Raw genomic sequence first — 21,107 nt, forward strand, 5'->3', positions numbered from 1 at the left:
CTTGAATGCTTCCCATTTAGAATTTGACGTTGATAAAATCATCAGTTGGTACCACTGTATAGAATTTAAAAACTGTGTGAGACCACTGTAGTCACCTTTACGGAAGCAAAAACCTTTCCCTTTACCCCTGATGGTAATTATATTTTTAAGTAAATCCCATATCAGTAAACTGTGATCACTGCCACCTCGTGGTTCCTTTATCTCCAAATTCTTAATGCACAAATATTTACTGCTGATAACCAGATCAAGAGTATTACACTCTCTGGTTGCCTCTCAAACATGCTTCTACAGAAAACAATCATCCAATAAATCCACAAAAGTCTTGCTAGTGTGCTGTCAATATCTGGGAAGTGAAAATCGCCCAGAATAACACAATTTGATTTACTGGCCCATTCTAGCATTGGTGTACATGCACTTATTCTTATTCTTAGTTACTCTAACATGGCTCATGTATTTATTTGTTTCGTGGTAACTCCCACCAATCCCTGAAACCCCCAGTATCCTGCACTCCAGGCCGCTGCTCATTCTAATAGAAGCAGTGCAAGAATCACTTTCATCTCTGCCTGCTTATATCCCAACAATACCCATCTTTGATATCTTGACCAGCACTTCAAATTCATCAAATTTATTTACTATACTTCTAGCCGAGTGGGCAGGAGCGGGAGTGCAGTAGCACACGCTCTTTGAGTAGACCGGGGTTCAAGCCCCTGACTGCTGAATACGGTCGATCTGCCAACCCGCACTGGACCAGCGTGGCAGATTATGGTCCATTTCCCTCAGCATGAATTGTTGAGGAGGCTTCCATCCTGCAATGGGTTGATAATGGCTGCACTTTACTTTTTTTTTTTTTTACTTCTAGCATTGCTGTACATGCAAATATACATGCACCTATTCTTATTCTTAGTTACCCTAACACTGTCCATGTATTTATTTGTTTCATGGTGGCTCACATCAGTCCCTGAAACCCCCAGCACCCTGCCCTCCAGGCCACTGCTCATTCTAATAGAAGCAGTGCAAGAATCACTTTTGCCTCTGCCTGCAGCCACTGTTAAACTTTTAGTCTGTCTATCCCCCTCCAAGCTAGCAGTTTTCCGAACCACCTAACACTGCCTTGATAGCATCAGCAATTATTCTTGCACCCTTTCTATTTAAGTGTACCCCATCCCTGTAGAAGCAGTCTCTCCTGTCAACAAGCACAGACCAGCCTGAAAACAATTCTACCCCTTGAGCCTTGCACAATCTCTCCAGGGCCGAAATGATTGACAAGGCTCTCATCATATACTTCCTCCTATCGTGTCTGGGCAGAATTGCAGGCACTTTCAAATTTAACCCTAACTCATGACTTTCTTTCAACATTATGCTATACTTGTTAAGGAAATCTGCAGATCTCCTACTCTTAATATCATTAGTGCCAATGTGTACAATAATATCACCCTTTGTGCCTGTAAAAGATGATATCTGTTCTACAAAATCATCAACTTTTGCCCCTGGCAGACATACCCTGGTTCTATTCCACCTTAATGCAAACAAATGTATGCATTTAGTCAGCAGATACAGGACTTTATACATACATGTCAAATAAAGTTTAAAAAAAGAAAACATCAAGCAGATACCACTAGACAGTTTATCTAAATTAACTGTCTAGTGGGCATGCAAAAAATTATAACAACAGCAGTGGATCTTTCATTCACTAATTATCTTTTGAGAGGAAAAAAAAAAAGGCAAGAGAGTTTAAAATAGGAAACTTTATAAGATTCTAATAGTTATTTAAATTCATAAGTTAATATGAGCTGGTGAAAATCTGAGTGTTGTGAGTCATCAATTTTAACAACAATGCCTTACACTCACCTACATATTCCTTAACCTTGCTTCCTTTTATTTTGCAAGCGAATTTAGTCATTAGGTCCAGAAGTTACCACAGGAAGCAATAAGCCATTAACACACTGAAAATGTGAAAATTAAAAACTGTTCAGAAAGAGTGGAGTAAGTCAGTGCCAGATTTATGTTTACATCAGAAAAATAGTAGTTCTGACTGGTTCAGGAAATTACATTTACACATTACTGTAATTGGCATTCATGGCCAATTTTAAAAGGTTTTCAGTTTAGTAGACCAACTTGCACCATATTTAAATTATTATTAATGAATCATTTGGGATAACCTTGAGGATGGTAATATTCATATTATTTCAAGTCTACTCATAGTTTTACTGTTTTGGATGTCTATGAACAAAAAGTATTAAAATAAAGAAGATGGTATTAGCTTGGTATTACAAGAAAAAATTGAAAGTATTTTCTACAGCACCCTTAGAAAAGAGCATCACTAGACAAAAAAAAATTTTTTTGCCAGTGAACTGGTCAAAGATACAATGGATTCTATATAACCCCAGAGGATCACATCTAGTGAGTACGGGCTTGGCACACCCAGGTTCCTGAGCTGGATATCATCATTCTTCTCTTTCTTGGTGATTCCCCCCCTCTCTCTCTCTCTCTCTCTCTCTCTCTCTCTCTCTCTATTTTTTTTTGGCTGGTCCAGCACAAACCTCAGGCTTCCTTGCACCAAATGGCTTATAATAATAATATGAAAAAATTACCCTCTTGAAATTCTGTACAAATAGACTAAGATTTTATGGATTTTTGAATTTAAAATTTGGTTAGTTTCGAATTAAAAAAATAACTAAAATTCTTCTCAATTATTACAAATGCAAAATTATGCATTTTGCAATTGTATTATGCAACTAAGTACGCTTAATATTAATACTAAGCAATTAATTATGCAAAAAAATAAAAATAAAAAGTCACAAAGTTGAAGAAAAAGAATGTGATGCAACTCTTGATGTTTTTTTCTTCCTGTATGCCACACCACTGAGAAAGCAAAAGATAGACCTTTAGCCTTACATGAAGAAGATTGTTTGTTTGTTATTTGGTTTTTAGGAGCATTAGCAACTAAGGCCATATTGCTCCGGAATATGCGGTGGTCATTCCCTGACCTTTCCGCATCCTCTGTATTTGGTGGTGACGGGCTCAAACCCCGGTCTAATCAAGAAGCGTGTGCTATGCACTGCTGTTCCTTTACACCTGGCTACGGAAGCGCCACATGAAGAAGAGGAATAGATATAAAAGTCATTAGACAGAATTTAGTTATGTGGTGTTTTCCTTTCACTTTCAATCAGAAATATTTTTCACTATTAAAGTTTCAGTATTTTCTAATTTGTTTGCTTATCTTTTTATTTAATGTGAAAATTATCTTAATTTTCATATAAAATAAGAAGATAATTAATTTCATTCAATATTAACTTTATATGTACAAATGTGTCCTCAATTCACAAAGGAGGATCAAAGGGGGACAAAAGTAATTACAGACCTGTTAGTTTAACTTCTGTTCTGTGAACACTAATGGTGCCATTAGTTAAAGAAGCACTGCATGGGTTTGTTAAGGGAAAGTCTTGTCTGACCAATTTGATTGGATACTATGATGTGGTTAGAAAGAAACTGGATGCAAAAAATAATTTTGATATCATATACCTGGATTTAAGGAAAGCTTTTAATACTGTTGCACATGGTAGGCTACTATACAAATTGCAGCAGAATGGCATTAAGGGCAAATTGCTGCTATGGATAAAGGGATGGTTGAGTGGGAGAATACAGAGAGTGGTAATCAATGGACACTGCTCTTCATGGACTAATGTTATTAGTGGAGTCCCTCAGGGTTCAGTGTTGGGCCCGTTGTTTTCTGCATTTATTAATGAAAGTATATCAGGTTTAATGTCCAAGTTTGCAGGTGATATGAAGGTTGGCAGGGTTGTTAATGATACTAATGACAGCAGACTACTGCAACAGGATCTAGAAAAGTTGAGCAGATGGGCTGGGAGGTGGCAACTGAACTTTAACATTAACAAATGTAAAGTACTACATATGGGTAGCAGTAACCCCAGAGTAATATATCGCCTGTGTGGTAGTACACTCAGGAAAGTGGAGAATGAAAAAGGACTGGGGATAATTGTGCAGTTAGATATGAAATTTTCTGATCACTGCAGAGAGCTTGCAAGAATAGCTCATGGTGTCTTGTTAATGATATACAGGAATTTTTCTAGTAGGGATAAGGAGGTGATTATCCCCTTGTGTAAGGCAATGGTCAGGCCACACCGTTAGTATTGTATACAGGTCTGGAGGCCTCATTTTAGGAAGGTAGTAGAGTTCCTGGAAAGAGTACAATGAAGGGAAAAAAGACTGGTGAATAGAACAAAGGGTTGCTCTTAGAAAGAAAGGCTTAAGTTCTGAAAATTTCAGCATCTGGTGACTCGGCACCTGTGAGGTAATTGATCTGATCTGATTCAGGTGTATAATGCTTTGAATGGTTTGAGCAAGCTCAATGCTGATGGGATTCTTTCTCTTGCCCTGATTAATCTCCTGAGCAGACATAAATTCAAACTGAGGAAAGACAGTTGTAGAATAGATGTGAAGAAATTTGCCTTCAGCGAGCAGGTGGTTGATTGCCAGAACAAACTTCCATCTGATATTGTGGTTGACAGCTTGAATAAATTCAAGGCAGAACTAGACAAACATTTGGGGTGAATGGATGGGTGAAATGGGAAAGGGTTCTTTTTTTTTTTTTTATTTGGCTGATGCTGCATAAGCTTTCTTTTTTGCATCATATGCCTCTACCAATGCTAATGCTAAACATGATAGGGGTGTTAGTCATTATTTCCATTCAGAAAACACATTTTTTCAATGTTTTTAATTTTGGTAATCTTCTAAGATGTTTTCCCTCCTTTACCATAACAATAACAGTTACTAACAGATTTCACCATGTTTCTTGATTGTTCTGTGATGGGGTAGTAAATACATACTCAAAAGAGCATAAATCTGACACATCACTGATTTTCACTGGTGCACACACACGCACACATGTATAAATGTTAAATGTATATGTATAGAGGAATTAAGGAACAATGATAAAAGTTGCAGATGCTAATGTGTTTGTGTAAACACATTTAATGACACCAAATGATGCTTACAATGGACAGATCGATATGATGTAAATCCACCATGGTTGCAATTACACTGAGTCATATGGATGTCAAACAGTCTCCTGTGATATTTCTCACCTAGCCTCTTGAACCTAGTCCCACAGAACATCTGTGGTCTGTACTGGCTGTGGGTGGCTTTGTAGATGGCCCACACAAGCATCATATGGAAGAAATCCAGAGACCTGACTGGCCAACACAGTAGTAGTAGTAGTAGCAGTGGCATTTGATGCAAGAAAACAAGTGTATGAGCTTATGCAGCATCAGCCAAAAAAAAAAAAAAAAATCACACCATTCCCTCCAAATGCCTGTCCAGTTCCTCCTTAAATTTATTCAACCTATCAACTTCCACAACGACAGATGGAAGTTTGTTCCAGCAATTAACCACCTGCTGGCTAAAGGCAAATTTCCGCACATCTAATCTACATCTGTCTTTTCTTAATTTGAATTTATGCTCCCTTAGGTTTGTAATCTGAACAAGTGGAAGGATCCCATCAGAATTCAGCATGCTCAGCCCATTCAAGGCCTTATATACCGCAATCAGATCACCGTGCAGGTGCCTGGTCTCCAGCCACAGCAATTTACAGAACTTAAGCCTCTCTTGGTAAGAGGATCCCTTCATTCCCCTCACCAATCTTGTTGCCCTTCTCTGTACATGCTCAAGTAAATCTACATCCTTCCTAAAATGAGGTAGAGGTGGCAAATGAAGTTTAACATTGACAAATGTAAAGTAGTACACATGGGAAACAGCAACCCCAGAGCAACGTATCAACTCAGTGGTACTACACTGACAGTGGTAGAGAATGAAAGGGACCTGGGGATGGTTGTGCAGGCAGATATGAAGTTCTCTGAGCAGTGCAGACGGACTGCAAGAGTAGCTCATGGTGTATTGTCAATGATGTATATGAATTTTTCTAGCAGGGATAAGGAGGTGATTATTCCCTTGTATAAGGCAATGGTCAGGCCAAACCTAGAGTACTGTATACAGGTCTGGAGGCCTCATTTCAAGAAGGATGTAGAGCTGCTGGAACGAGTACAGAGAAGGGCAACAAGATTAGTGAATGGAACAAAGGGGTGCTCTTATGAAGAAAGTTTTGCAAATTACAGTGTCTGGAAACTAGGCACCAGCGAGGTGATCTGATAGAGGTGTATAAAGCATTGAATGGTTTGAGCATGCTCAATGCTGATGGGATTCTTCCTCTCGCTCAGAATAATCACTTGAGAGGGCATAAATTCAAATTGAGGAAAGACAGATGTAGGATAGACATGCAGAAATTTGCCTTTAGCCAGCGAGTGGTTGGTTGGTGGAACAGACTTCCATCCCTTGTCGTGGAAGTTGATAGCCTAAATAAGTTTAAGGCTCAACTGGACAGGTATTTCGAATGAACAGAGGGGTGAAGTGGAAGTTTTTTTTGGCTGATGCTGCATAAGCTTGCTTTCTTGCATCAAATGCCTCTACTAATGCTAATGCTAATGAGGCCTCCAGACCTGTACGCAGTACTCAAGGCATGGCCTGACCATTGCCTTATACAGAGGGATAATCACCTCCTTTTCCCTGCTGGCAAAATTCCTATATATCATTGACAAAACCCCATGACCTGCCCTGGCAGCCTGTCTGCATTGCTCAGAAAACTTCATATCTGAGTGCACAATTACTCCCAGGTCTTTTTAATTTTCTACCACCTTAAGTGTAGTACCACACAGTTGGTACGTTTCTCTGGGGTTACTTCTACCCATATGCAGTACTTTGCATTTGTCAAGGTTAAACTTCAGTTGCTACTTCTTAGCCCATCTGCCCAGATTATCTAGATCCTGTTGCAGTAGCACACTGCCATTACTGTCATTAACAACCCTGCCAACCTTTGTACCATCTGCAAACTTCGACATTAAGCCTGATATACCTTCATCAATATCATTGATAAATATACAAAACAACAGTGGACCTAACACCGAACCCTGTGGGACTCCACTAATAACATTAGTCCAAGAAGAGCAGCACCCATTGATTACCACCCTCTGTCTTCTCCCACTTAACCATCCTTTTATCCATTGTAGCAACTTACCCTTAATACCATTCTGCTCCAATTTGTACAATAGTCTTCCATGCGCAACTGTGTCAAAAGCTTTCCTGAAATCCAAATATATGATATCAAAATTATTTTTTGCATCCAGTTCCTTTGTAACCATATCATAATATCCTATCAAATTTGTCAGACTAGACTTTACCTTAACAAACCCATGCTGTGTCTGAATTAATGCTGCAGTCTTGTCTAGATGATCCTGCAATGCATCTTTAACCAGTGACTCCATTATTTTACCCGGAACAGAAGTTAAACTAACTGGTCTGTAATTACTCGTGTCACCCTTCGATCCCCCTTTGTGAATTGGGGATACGTTTGCACATCTCCAGCCCGTGGGAACCTCCCGAGTCCAAGGACGCTCTCATAATTATGGCTAAGGGTTTGCTTAGTTGCTTTGCCGCCTCCTTTAATATAACCGGATAGATCCCATCCACCCCAGGTGCTTTTCTTATGTTTAAATTCAACAATTTCTCCTCCACTTTGCTTTCAGTTATTACAAAATCATTAAGTATCCTGCTACAATTTGATAACCTTCTGCCATTTTCAAACCTTAATAATTCCTCATGTGTGAATGTAGATGCAAAATACTCATTCAGTTTGTTTGCTAACTGAGCAGGATCATCAACAGTCGAACCATCGATGTCAAGTGGACCAATCAGATTCATCCCCTTCCTTTTAGAGTGTATATAAGTAAAGAAATCCTTGCTGTTTTTCTTAGCATCTTTTGCCAAGGATTTCTCATAATCTGCCTTAGCCTGCCTAAACTCCTTTGTCACCTGATTACAGACTAGCTTATATCTGCCATAGGCTTCTGAGTCGCTTGATAATTTATATGCATCCCATGCATTTTTCTTCTCTATTACGAGTCTCATTAGTTCATTAGATAACCATTTAGGCCTAAACCTTGAACAATATTTCTTAATAGGTATGAAACTTTTAGTAGCTTCCACGATTAATTCCTTGAATGCTTCCCACTTAGAATTTACTGTTGGTAACATCATCAGTTGATCCCACTGTACAGAATTTAAAAACTGTCGGAGACCACTGTACTCACTTTTACGGAAGCAAAAACCCTTTCCTTTACCCCTGATGGTAATTATATCTTTAAGTAAATCCCACATGAGTACACTGTGATCACTACCACCTAGTGGTTCCTTTATCTGCAAATTCTTAATACACGAATGATCACTGCTGATAACCAGATCAAGAGTATTACTTACCCTCTCTGGTTGCCTCTCGAACATGCTGCTGCAGAAAACAATCATCCAATAAATCCACAAAAGTCTTACTAGTGTGCGAGTGAACAACCCACAAGTTTCAGTCAATATCTGGGAAGTTAAAATCCCCCATTATAAGACATTCCGATTTACTAGCCCGCTCTATTTCTCTGTACAATTGTTCATTGTACTCATTCGAGTCATTAGGCCTATAACACACTCCTACTCTAATTTTTGCTTTTGCAGTGCTTATGTCACACCAAACTGACTCAACAGTGCACTGTTCATCTATATCAACTGGATGCACTTCTTTTGATTTTATGTTTTTCTTAATTAACAGCATAACACCTCCTCCCTTTCTATCCTTTCTATCCTGTCTACCCAACAATATCTGTCTTTGATGTCTTGACCAGCACTTCAAATTCATCAAATTTATTTACTATACTTCTAGCATTGGTATTCATGCAATCATACATGCTCCTACTCCTATTCTTAGTTACCCTAACACATCCCATATACCCACCTATTTCAGGATGACTGCCATCCGTCCCTGAAACCCCCAACTCCCCACGCTCCAGGTCGCTACTTATTCTAATAGAAGTTGTGCAAGAATCACCTTCACCTCTGCCTACAGCTACTGTTAAACTATTAGTCCTTGTATCCCCCCAAGCTATCAGTTTTCCGACCCACCTAACACTGCCTCGATGGCATCAGCAAATATTCTTGCACCCTTTCTATTTAAGTGTATCCCATCGCTATAGAAGCAGTCTCTCCTGTTAACAAGTACAGTCCGGGCTGAAAAAAATTCTACCCCTTGAGCCTTGCACATTCTTTACATCTACACTAAGAAGATACTCAAAGCAAACCAATGCAATATGTGGTCAGGTGGTGTCCTGCTGAAAAATGGCATCAGGCATCCAAATCAGAGAGCGACAGGTGCCAGAATCTCAGCAACACAGTGGTGAGCAGTCAGACTGCTGTTGATGTTCACCAATTATGACACACTATCAAAACTGATCACTCCATACATAATAAACCAACACAGCTTGCAGCATGATGTTCAAAAATGGCTCTAGTATCACTGGACTCACCATGTCATTGCTATACACATGTGCAGTATCATTGGGCTCCAAGCAAAAATGGGATTCATGACCAAAGGTCACTTCATGCTATTCTGTATCTCGGGTGGCCTGTTCATGGCACCATTCCAGACACCGTTGATGGTGGGCAGTGGTCAGGGGTAATCAACACAATGGCTGGTATGCATGGCAGTCCCCTTCTGCTAGTCAGCATGTAGTGGTTTGAGGAGTGATGCGGTGACAGCCAGCTGATGTCACAGCTCACTGGATGGCAGCCAGTGTGGCAGTAGGTGGTGCAAACCTGTTGATGAATTAAACAATCTTACCATTCTGTAGTCCTCCGTCATGCTCCACTACCCATTCAATTAGCAGTTGTATCTTCCTGCAGCCATTCTTGCCAACATCTGTGCACTGTGGTATTGTCACAGCCCAAAAAATTCTGTTACATGACAAATCGACCATCCATCCTCACAAAGTCTGATAATCCACCCTCTGCTGAATATGCTGAATTGCTAAAATCATTGTCAAACATGATGTCTCAGCATTCTCTACAATTTCCTTGCACTGTGAAATTTGTTCCTGCAAGACAGAAACCCGTTAATTTTTTATAAAACCCCAAACAAGAAAGGTATTAGAACTTGTACTTAGTACTGTGTGTGTGTGTGGGTTGAGGATTAAGATGATGAAAGAAGGTACCTATTGATATTACACTTCAATTTCTATAGATTGCAATTTTAAGGAAATATGTGAAAGGAGATTATTCCAGAAAAACAGAAGTTGAAGTGATAAATGAGAAAGAATAAAAGTTGGTTCTGAGAGTTTAAAGTTGGACAGTAAGTGGATGTTGACTGTTTGTGGCACATGGTTTATTCTAAACCATGACTGGTTTAGAAGGGAGAGGGGAAATTATAGAAGCCAACTTAGAAGTACAGCAACCATGGGAGTATCTATAGAAAAGGCATGCAGCATAACCAGAATGTCTATGAAACAGGGGGCAGAGAGACTGTGTAAAAGATGGGTCATTAATTAACCTAATTAACCTCTTCTGAATGAAGTCCAGAAGCTTGACAGCGAGAGAGAGAGAGAGAGATTATGGGGACACTGCACCAGATATGGGAACAATATTCCATTGTAGGATTTGAGATTTTTACAGAGTGAGCAGCTGTTTAGAAGAAAAAGTAATGCCAAGAGCAGAAGAGAAAACCCAGATGCAGAGGAGGCAGTATTTGTGATGTGCTTATGCCAATAGGGTAATTTCTAGAGATATGTGATCTTGTCTAGAAATCTGAATACCATCATAGATAAGCATAGGAGCAGAAGAATCTTTTTTTTTTTTTTTTTTTTTCTATGATATGACAGGACTGAACACAAGTTATCTTTGCTCCATAGGAGAATTACTTGCAGATCAGCATTTAAGGAACTGGTAGTGAATATCCAGGAAGTTGAAGCTGTTTATGCTTGGCAAATTTCTCAAAATGGAAGGTGGAATGCAATGTATTATCATCAGCAAAATTATTGATAGGATTTCCACTAAATGGAAGAAAGTCGTTAATATACAAGAGGAAAAGATTGGGAGAAAGAACTGAACTTTGGTGAACACAAGCATTAGCAAAGAAGTGAGAAGACAGAGAGCCATCACCAGCAGGGAGTAGTCAGAGAGAAAACTGGAGAACTCAATTACAAAAAAAACTGTGAACATTCCATAAGATGGAAGCTTATTTAGAAGGCCTTTATGCCAAACACAATCAAAAGCCTTGAAATGTCAGCAGCAACTGCTTGAGTTTCACCAAACATTTCCATCAAATGTGTCCAGAGATAAGTAACATAAGTCAATATTACCAGTGGATTGACACCGACAGAATCCATACCGGAAATTATTGCTCAGATGCAAGGTTTCTTGATGGTTTGGGAGTTGGCAGTTAATGGATTTCTCAATTATTTTAGAAAGAGTAGAGATAAGTACAATGGCGCAATAATTGGATGGGAGAGACCCATTTTAGGAACTGGCTGGATATGAGCATTCCAAGCAGAAGGAAAAACACCAATAGAATAAGAAAGAGAAAAAGGTGGCACAAAACAGGAGTAAGCTCAGGAGCACAGATTTTGAGAACATGTGGAGAAATACTATCAGGACCTGGAGCTTCCTTGGCATCAAGGAACTCAAATTTTTTTAACATCCTTTTGATAGAAGACCACAGGGGACACTGAGTGGAGTGTACTGTGGATGGTAGGAGATGGTTTACTAAGATTGTGAATACAAGAATTAGAAGTAAAGTAAGATGCTAATAAGTTGGCTTTGTCTTTAGCTGAAGTGGCAATAGAACTATAATGTTTTAACAGAGGTGGAGTACAGATGGGCAAAAGTTGCAGCCAACAGCTTTAGCACGACACCAAAATGCTTGACTACCATTTAGACAAGAAGCAAGTTTTCTACTCTTAGTCTGTGGAATGAATCTAGTTTGGACTGATTAATAACTGCTTTACAATTGTTGTGAGCTTTGGTATAGGCAATAACTGAACCTGGAGATCTGAACACAAGCCAGTTGTGATATGTGACATTCTTATCTTGAACAGCCTTAGCACATTTATTAGGAAACCAAGGTTTAGATAAAGGACAAGATTTTAATGTGGGGGTGTTGAATAAAGGATTTCATTCCTACAAGAATAATTTCACTGAAACAATCTGAGCAAATACTGACACCATAAGATTTAAAATAGTAATCCAACCAAGGAAAAGAAGAATAGAAACCAAACAGATCATCCCATTTTGTAATTTTGTAATGCCAGGTAACATAAGGCTCAGAATGGTCATGAGAGAGAGAGGCTCCATTGGAAAGAGACCATCACTAAGCTGTTCTCTGAAGTGCCTAGAGAATCACTCACCTCAAGCATGTGCTTGGAAGGACTGTTCATGAGAAAAAGACAAGATTGTTGGCTGTGTGGTTAGGATTGTCCATTAGATGAGCAACCTGTGCAAGGCCATTAGTAATTGCAAAAGCTCAGCATCTCAACCAACTGATTACTCTCTACCACTTCCCTGCACCCTGAAGTCAGATCCTGTGAGACAGAAGCCCGATAACCACATTACAATATGTGTTGCTTTGAACTCCACAACCACCTCTATATTTGTTTTTGATTAGCCAAAGCTGGGAATGTATATATATCCCCAGCTAAATGTTTGGAATCATGTTTCATTTTTATTAATTTTCAATTGTTTATTAAAATAGGACCGAATTATTTGCCATTTTTATCAAAATATTTTTTTTATGTATAAAAATCAAAAAAACTGAAATAATATTTAAGAATATTCCAGAATGATTTAAAATATTCCTGAACATGGTAGAACATTGTAGAAGATTCCTGAATGTGGTAAAACATTGTAGAAGATTCCTGAATGTTCCTGAAGATTCTTGATTTCGAATCTTCTACAAAACATTGTAGAAGATTCTAAAATATTCTAAAAGTGGGAGTAATGTTTCAATATTACAGAAGATTATACATGATTCTTGAGCGTTCTGCAATAATATAAATTGAGGAGTTACAGTGTAAGATAAAATTGAACACCCATCATTCAGAAAAAGGTGTAAGTTTTGTATGTTTCATGATAAACATGGAAAAAAATAGGGAACTGACTGTTGATAAAAGAAGTGCTATTACAACTCTGTAAAAAGAAAGTTATTCCATGAGAAGTATTGGCAAAAACCTAGGTGTTTCATTTAACGGAGTACAAACTACCATTTGACAATTCAAGGAGACTGGTGGTTTAAAGGACAAACCATGTTCAGGACAAATGGATATAACAATGGAAGCACCCAATAAGGCCATAACACTGATTTCTAAATGCAACTGATGACTTACCTGCACTTGAAATCCAAGCTAGTTCAATAGAAATAGAGGAAATCCCGTGTCTACATCCACTGCAAAACTACATCTTACCCAAGCAGGACTTTGTGGTTGTGTAGCAGTATGAAAACTTATTAAAAACAGAAAATTGGAAGAAACAGTTAGCTTGGGCTAAGCACCATCAACATTGGACAACTGAAGAGTGTAAAAATGTACTGCAGATGAATGAATCCAAATTTCAAATTTTTGAATCCAAGCATATGGTTTATATGAGATGATCACCTGAAGAAAAAATGGTGCCACATGGTTTAGTGCCTACAGTGAAACATGGTGGAAATCCCATCATGATATGGGGTCGCTTCCGTTTTCTGGGGTATGTGATATCATATGAATTGAAAGGACATTAAGAAAAGAAGGCTATAAAAACATTCTTGAACATAAGGCAATATCTGCACTTTGTGGAAGAAATTTTATATTATAACAAGACAATGACCAAAGCACAGCTGTAAGCTGTGCAGGGACTTTCTAGACTAAACTACAGGAGGGAGTATTGCAAATTATGGTGTGGCCATGCCAATAACCTGACTTAAACCTAATAGAGCTTTTATGGGGTCATCTAGACCATCAAGTCTGTGAAATCTACACATCTTCACAAAATTTTTGGGTAAACTTGCACTAGAATAACATTAGTCAAGACATTATTATAAAATTAATCACCAGAATGCCAAGTTTGTGTAAGTCTGATAAATCTCATGGAGGATATTTTGATGAAAAATCAATATAGTTATATATTAATCCTTTCTATATTTTTTTGCTGTACATTTTTCAATGGTTAATAAAAAATCTTAAAATACTTTGTAGTGTATGTGTGTTTATTTTTATATTAAACTTTACATTATCATAGTTAATTTCAAAAAATTAATGAAAACTGTTGTCATATGCTGTGATTCTAAATTTGTGTGTGTGTGTGTGTGTGTGTGTGTGTGTGAGAGAGAGAGAGAGAACTGGTGAATATCAGAGTGATCCAATTGGTGAATATCAGAGTGATCCATTAAAACTGAAGCATGTTACAGATAAAAAAAAATTTTTTTTTTTTTTTTCAGTTTAAACATAAATACACTTGAATTAGTAAATAAACATGTATTTAGTAATGTTTTATGAGTATACAGACTAAAAGACTAAGCTCTAAAGATTATATCATTCCTTTATTTTATACTAGTACCCAATGCTGTTATGGACTTACATTTTATGCATCTGTTCTGAAATAGTCATGTAATTTAGTTTGCCAGAACTGATGACAGCATTTTTTCAGTACATAATGCTTAATAGTGGTCAGATGCAATAAATGAAGATGTTCACTATCACTCTGACATTCTATCCACACCATCACCTCATTAATGTTTCCAAGCACTTTGTTAATTTCTGGTGCTTTTTTCTTACACGAGTCATCCACATTATCATCTCGTCACTCCCTATGTAACTGGCCTTCTCTTTGTCAATTGTCTTCCCACTGTTTGCAAAGGCTGCAATTTCTTCTCTTGCTCAGTAATGCACAACTGTAGCTTCTGCATCCACCTCAATTCAAGCAGCCAAGTCATTTGATCTGAGACCCTTACCAAGTATGTTGAAAGCAGCCTTTGCTTCACGTTCTGAAAATGCTGCTAATTCAAGATTATTATTATTATTATTATTGATCTCGGCTTTTTCAATACATTTTTTTATGCAGTTTTCAACTACTTTTGAGCTTTTTTCTCCCACCTTAATCCAATATTTATGGAATGTCTTTCACTGTTAATGTTTTTAGAAATTCTAGAACTTGAATTTCTGAGTTCACAACACCAGCAAGTAGCTCATCATAATAATAAGCTTTGATGGCTCAAATAATGTTGTGATCCATGGGCTGGCTAAATTAGTGCAGTTTTGTTCCTCGGCTGAAATGCAACACTGTATCTTGCCATCTTTTGATTTCAGGACATCAGCCAAAGGATGAGCTGGGTAGCAATCCAACAGTAACAGACCCTTTACTTCAAGTTTTTTTGGAAAGCAAATGTCATCTCACCAATGGTACAAAGTCACTTTCAAACCTTGAAGCAAAAATGTCACTTGTCATCCAAATGTTGGAGCTATTTTTATAAATCACAGGTAGAGATTTCATGTTAGTATTAGTAATGGCCATATGGTGAAAAGGGGCCTAAGGCTTATGCTGCACCAGCCAAAAAAAAATAATAATAATAAATAAATAAAAAAAATAATAATAATAAAATTAAATTAAATAAATAATTAATACATAATAATAAGAGAAAAGGAAACAGACAACCTATGCATTTCCCTCCTCCCGTAGGTAATTTATTCCAGTAATTTATAACTCACGGGCTAAAATAAAACTTCCTGCAATCCAGTCTGAACATCTCTCCCCATAACTTGATGTTGATGTACTTAAAACACTGGGAACTTTGGATTTTACTGATGCACAATGGCTTTGGCTTGTGATTTCTAGTTTTTCTTTGATGCACAATGAGCCATTGTGCATCAGTAACAAAGACAGGATAACACAGCAGTTCTCTCTTTGTTAGTTTTGTTGGGTGCCTTTTTAATATCCAGTGACTTGTCAGGGAGAAGTTTATAGTACAGTGCTGTTTCATCAAAGTGGCAACTGTTCATCTGTGATTTCACCACCTTGAATCACATTATGCAAAAATTCAGGAAACACTTCTGCTACTGTAGTGTCATCAAATGTAGATTCACCTACAAGATTAATCTGGGATATCCCATAACAAGCCTTGCATCTCCAAAGCCATCCTTCAAAAACTTTAAATGTATCATCATCTCAACCAAGTATCTCATGAAATCTAAGTACCTGTGCTTTCTGTATACTTCTGTATAAACCACTTGTATAAGCATTGGTCTACATCACTGTTTTCAAAAAGTCTAGTTTTTTTTCTTTGGAGGCCAACTTCATCATCTACATAGCCTACAAATGAAGACAATGTTTCTTCCTCTTTTATCCAACTGCTGATTGTTCCTTCTGGAATTCTACACTCATGAAATTTACTACATTTTGTTTCACCACTCCTAACTCTTTCGATAATCTTTAACTTTTCTTCAACTATATAATATTTTCTCTTGGGGGTCATTACTTCATTCTTACTGATTTACTAATTTTGCCATTTATTTATTTCTGATGCCCTAAAATTTACCATGTTTTGAGAAAACTAAATTAAAAGCCAAACTCTCTGGCCTATCATAGTGCTGAAGTGAAGTCATGTGATTTCTCCATAAATCACTTGTCAGATCATGTATATTTTTGTCTATGTTAGCCTTTAGCAGTTTTTGATATCCTAAGTGTAACTTCTAGTTGAAGAAAGTATGTCATGTTCTGTTGTTTACAAAAATTCACTTTATAACTAAAGTAACACACTTGATGAATGACAGCCATATTCTCCTCTAGAGGCAGCTGTTTATAATTAGCATTCCACTGACATACTTTTAGTGCATCTCTAGCTGAGGGGACAAACTGGATGTTTACAGCAATTAGTCTCTCACGAGTCCTGTTGTTTACAAAAATTACTTTGCAACTGAATACTGAATATATCAACAGCGAATATACAGTCAATTTTTAGCTAATTTCTTCTGTTGGAAATATGGTAGTAGGATACACAGAAGATGTGAACATATACAATATTCACTTTTTCCAGTTTATAATATGAAATTGCTGGTTCTTTGAACACGACTTTTTTTTTTCCACATTTGGTTTGGGGTACATGATCATGCCCATGGTATATCCAAAAAGTGCAGTATGAAGAGGGGCATTATATTGAAGTTGCACTGTATTTATTTTATTATTATTACAGTAAACCCAAGCTAATCCAGATTAATTGGAGGGAGAGGTCATCCGGATTAAGCAATAATCCGGATTAATGAAGCAAAAGACAGCCTTAAAAGACAAAAAAACTTAGAACAGAAAAAAACAAAAATAAATAAAAAAATATCATTGCAGAGCCTTTATTTCAAAATTATAAAAAGACAATACATTAATCTATTGATAGATCGATAGATAGATAAATGTATTGTCTTTTTATACATTTATCAGGTGGCGTTGGCTTCGCACGGCAACACCATTTGATGGTTGTTGTGAATACCACTTAAATATAGATTTTTCCAGCAACACTTCTTTTGGCTTTTTTAATGCTGTCTATTTGATAAACTTCTTTTATCACTCCCCACATTGAATTTTAAAGCAAATGTCTTTATAGATTCTTTTTGTTTTTTTAATATTTGACACAGCCAATACCATTTGTTGGCCAATACCAAATTCTTCAGCAATTTTTTTTTTTCCAGGAACACCAACACCATTTTCAAGTTGTTCTATCACTTTGAGCTTGTTAATATTAACGATAGTTAAAGTAATATGTTTTCTTTTTATTCCACTTTTTAATTCTTTAGAACCCATAATTATATAAAATATGTTAACTTATGCCCATATGTATATAAACATAAAGAAGTATGCAAATGAAGCAATATAAGCAATAACATATGCCCGACTCAAAGTCAACAATGATACTGAACAACATGCAAGACAATGTATGTTTCACCACTCTGTGCAGTCAAAAATCAGCATGCAGTCAGAGTTACTCATCTGCCTTCCTAAATTCTGTGTGTCTTTCAAAGTACTCAACTGTGAACAGAATTTTTGATATTTCAATCTGGATTAACTGTAACCAGATTAGCGAGGGTTTGCTGTTTTTTTTTTTTTTTTGTATATAAATATCAAAAAAATTTTTGGTATATAAATACACAAGGGAAACGGATAACATTTTTTATAATAAAGATAGGTGATCCAGAACCAGAGTGTGTTTTCACTCTCTGGTTCTGGATCACCTATCTTCACTCTCTGGTTCTGAATCACCTAACAGGTTGGAATTACTGGTAAGATTCTAAGATGGACTGCTCAGTGGCTACTGAGCAGAAGGCAGAGAGTTGTGATTAAGGGAAATTCTTCAGTGGGGTCCCTCAAGGATTAGTTCTTGGACGACTGTTGTTTCTCATTTTCATAAATGACATTGACAAAGGAATAGAAGGCATGATAACAAAATTTGCAGATAACATAAAGATTGGCAGAGTCGTTAATGATCAGTGCCAAGCAACACTCCTTCCAGATGACTCAAACAGACATCAAAGATGTTCAGAGAAGTAGCAGCTATGTTTTAATGCTGCTAAATGCAATGTCTTACAATGGGGAATAGCAACCAACAAATAAATTATATAAATAAATACAGTGGGGGAGGGGAGGAATCTGGGAGTTACCATATGGGCAGATATGAAGTTTTCTGAACAGTGCAAACAGACAGGCAACCAGGAAAGCCCATGGTGTCCAATTGATTTATCGAATGTTATCCTGTAGAGATAGGGAGGACATAATCCCATTGTATAAGACTATTGTAAGACCCCATTTGGAATACTGTGTTCAAGTATGGGGACCTCATCTGAAAAAACACATTGAGCTTTTTGAAAGAGCCCAAAGATGGGCAACTCGAATGGTTAGCTCGGCAGAAGGACAACCATATGAGGAATGACTCCAATTATGTGGACTACAGAGCTTGGCAACCAGGCACCTCAGAGGTGACCTGATTGAGGTTTAAAAGACTCTGAGAGAGATTAATAAAATGAATGAAGGTGAAATTCTCACTGTTATAAAGAATTCGAGATCTAGGGGTCATAAATTCAAATCACAGTAGTTGACATTTAGATTAGATGTAGGAAGTTTTCTTTTAGCTAGCGAGTCATTGATTGCTGGAACAAGTTGACCTCGTAGGTAGTTGAGGCTGACAGTTTGTAAATTCAAAAGTCAACTGGATAGTTATCTGTATGAGGAGGGAAGCATATAATTTGCATTTTCTTATCTACTTGGAGTTTTTTTGCCATGGACTATATGCTCAATGCTATTACTATATCTTAGGAGAGATTTGTTCAATATTATTACGTGGTGAGAAACTCATGCATATTCCAACAACCTTCCCAGTTCTGGCAACCAGAAAAAGTTTAGAAAGCAAATGAGAATTCTTCAAAGGGCAAATAAAAATAAATAAAAATGGAGCATCATTCAACTGATTACAGAGTTTAACAAGTTATGAAAACAGAGGGCATTTGGAAAGTTGTACTGTGGAATTAAAAATTATATTTCACATTATTTCAGTGAACAGACTGCAGATTTGGGAACAACCATCCCAATGTCCTTAATCTGAGTGCACTGCATCTTTTAGTCCAACCTAGGTATACTTATTCCTCTTAAAGGTTATCTCAATATTTTGGATAATGCAGCACTTTCAGCTCTCAACAAGCCTTGTGGAATCAATATCTACTCTTACCTCTGGCAACATCATGATTGCACCTTTTTGAACCATGCCTCAATATACTGCAAATGTCATAAAAGAGTGTCAAGTGAAAAAACAGCAATTAACTCTTCAGCAGTGAGCCCATACCTCCAGTGACATCATGGAATTCCAGGATGTATAGGAGTGCTGGCTGAAGTTCAATTAAAATAGCCATAAAACTTTTATGTACTCAGTTTGAAAAATGAATGTATAGGTGTTCAAGATGAAACATATCAGACACAACTTACAGTGGTTCACTGAAGGTATGAGGTCAGAGTCACTTAATGCAAAAATAAATCACTGAATACTAAGGTGATGAACATACAATGGGCTCCACAATGTATACCTACCACAATACATATTACAAACAAATTTTCTTATTCATTTTAGCATTTCAATATACACAAAGGACAGAATTCATGGGATACCTGCTTCCTGGACAATGCAATGCTGTCACCCCTCTCGCGAGTGGACAAACCCACCGCTTGGCAGGTATATAGGTAATTCGATGTCAGTATGGATAAACATCTTGAGTTAACTGACTTTGGAATAGGGATGACAGTGGGTGCCAGAAGCTTGGGTCACTCTATTGCAGAGGCTTACAGTAATTGAACTATCCCCATTTGACAGTATCAAGAGTTTATTGGGAATACACCATTTCTGGAATAACATCTCCTCATGGAGAGCACTGTCCATGAGAAAACAAGTGGTGGATGAATGTGGCCGTGTGTCTCACACTGTTTCAGCCAACTGGAGAGTGACAGTCGCATAAATAACCACCGACTTCAACGAAGGAGGTGCCAGAAATGTCTCCATCAAGCAATCATTAACCACAATAGGTTATGGGAGCCGCCGACCTAACACAGTCCCATTGCTAACACAGGACTCTACGCCTCAACTGGGTGAAAGAACATCAGCACTGGACCTTGGATGATTGGAGATGGGTCTCCTGGTCCGATGAGTCCCATTTCTAGTTATTTCGAGCAGACAGGAGGGTGCATATCTGGCAGAAACCACATGAAGCTATGCACCCATCATATCAACAAGGAACTGTTCAGGCAAGTGGACTGTTGGTAATGGTCTGGGACGTGTTCAATTGGCACATGTTGGGGCCTCTGGTATGTCTAGATGCATCTCTGAACAGTCTAGGTTACGTGTCCATTCTTGCAGACCATCTGCATTCCTTCATTGTCATCGGACACCCACAGGGCAATGGACTCTTCCAGCAGGACAATGCACCTCCCAACAGAGCCGTGGTGACTAGAACATTGTTCAAAGAGCATTCCACAGATTTTACTACCATGGAATAGCCTCTCTGTTCACTGGACATGAACCCTGTAGAGCATCTTTGAGATGCTGTGGAAAGGTCATTCAAGCTTTGGATCCTCAACCCAGGAATGCAACAGAATTATGGACAGCAGTGCAGCAAGCATGGATGGCAATACCTGTGGAACGCTTTGGTGAACTAGTGGACTCAATGCCTCACCATGTG

The 21,107-nt window shown here is 37.8% G+C and overlaps 1 protein-coding gene across 1 annotated transcript in view; it reads right to left on the reverse strand.

The window, feature by feature from the left end:
• LOC150083283 (pregnancy zone protein-like) overlaps positions 1-21,107 on the reverse strand; it is a 374,597-nt gene that overhangs the window by 81,869 nt on the left and 271,621 nt on the right. The gene's annotated exons all lie outside the window — the stretch shown is intronic.

The sequence above is a fragment of the Mastigoproctus giganteus genome, chromosome 7, assembly GCF_048544385.1.
Source record: "Mastigoproctus giganteus isolate SK-2022 chromosome 7, ASM4854438v1, whole genome shotgun sequence".
In the NCBI taxonomy this organism is placed as follows: Eukaryota; Metazoa; Arthropoda; class Arachnida; order Uropygi; family Thelyphonidae; genus Mastigoproctus; species Mastigoproctus giganteus.